The sequence below is a fragment of the Mustelus asterias genome, unplaced genomic scaffold, assembly GCF_964213995.1.
Source record: "Mustelus asterias unplaced genomic scaffold, sMusAst1.hap1.1 HAP1_SCAFFOLD_272, whole genome shotgun sequence".
Taxonomy (NCBI): domain Eukaryota; kingdom Metazoa; phylum Chordata; class Chondrichthyes; order Carcharhiniformes; family Triakidae; genus Mustelus; species Mustelus asterias.
In genome coordinates this window covers 613,041-614,688 of record NW_027590237.1, presented here as the reverse complement: position 1 = coordinate 614,688, position 1,648 = coordinate 613,041, and positions in this window count along the sequence as shown.

The following is a 1,648-nucleotide window of genomic DNA, read 5'->3' as shown; positions in this document are numbered from 1 at the left end:
TGCCGTTCATCCTCTGGTCGGCTGGGGTGGGGCGGGGGGAGGGGGGGGGGGAGAGAGGAGGAGGGGAGGGGGTGTGACTTCTCATTCCGTGGGAGGGGAGGGGGTGTGACGTCTCATCCTCTGGTTGGGGGCGGGGGTGTGACGTATCATCCCTTTTGGGGGGGGGGAGGGGGTGTGATGTCTCATTCCCTGGGGGGGTGGGAGGGAGGGAGTGTGACGTCTCATTCCTGGGGGGGGGGGGGGGGGGGGGGGAGAGGGGTGTGACAGATCATCCCCTGGGGGGGGGGGGGGGCGGTGGGGGTGAAGAGAGGAGTTGTGACGTCTCATTCCCTGGGGGGGTGGGAGGGGGTGTGACGTCTCATCCTCTGGGAGGGGGGGGGTTCCGCTGTGTGTATGCGGCCGATCCCTCCTGGCACCATCACTGGTACACTACCAGCCACAGATAACTCTTCCATTCAGGTGTGAGAGCGGGAGAGATGGCTGTGGCTGGTAGTGTATCAGTGAATGATCCGTCACACCCCCCCCCCCCCCCCCCCCTCCCCCCCCAGGGGACGACTCTCCTCTTCTCCCCCCCCCCCCCCCCCCCCCACGGGATGAGCCATCACACTGCCCTCTCCTCAGGCTGATCCGTCACACCCCCCCCCCCCCCCCCCCCCCAACCAGAGTTCCAACTGGGCCCGCCCCCCCCCCCCCCCGACAGACGCCAGCGGACCTGTGTGAAGCCCGGTCACTTCAGCCGTGGCTCGAAGTCAGTGTCCAGGAACGTGCTGCAGGCTGTCGAAGGACTCGAGGTGAGCGGGAAGGATGGTGGAGGGAGACCACGATCGAGGTAGGTTAGGGGTGTGCTCTGCCAGGGGGGCCTGCCTCCCAGAGGGGTCCGATCCCGTGGGGGGTGGTTAGAGGGGGTGTCCGCAAAGGGTGGGCCTCGGCGATTCCCCTGCCGAATAAAAGTACAAGTTGGACTTTTATTTATCAGATCGGTGAAGGCGCGGATGCGAATTGGGCCGAACGCTGGTAAAGGGGGAATTGATGGTAAAGTTGGGCGCGCGCTTCATTAAGTCGATTTAAATGCATGCAAATGCATTTAAATCGTCGCGCCAGCCGATTTGGGCATGCACCGGAACGGCGCCCGAATCGGCCGTTGGTAAAGGTGCGATCCGCTAGGAATCGGGTGCAGATCGTGGCATAGGGCCGACGCCCAACGTTACCGCCATTCGGGTGCGAAGTTTTGGTAAAATCGGGCCCAATACATGTGTGTAGTCAGGGCCATTCAAAAAGGTCTTTTATCTCTGTCCCCTTTCTTGTTCATTGGCCTTGGCCCCTCTGCCAAATAATTCAACTCCTTTGTTTGCCTTGGATCTGCGCCATCACTTTATGCACACTCTTTGGCAAAGACACACAGCAGTTGTCTTCCTTGGTGTCAGAACTCATTTCGACCAATGTTCCAAAGATCGTTTTGGCAGTTACGCTGCTGTGAAAACCACTGTCATTTATTCGAACACCAGCTGTGTACAGTATGATTTCATTGGGCACCCACATCTCTGCACACTACAGAATCATTATGCCAGCAGTTCATTTTAAATGAAGGTACAATTTTAGCAAACAGTCTGATTCCACATTGTTGTCCTTTCCTTTGATCCATATTAGC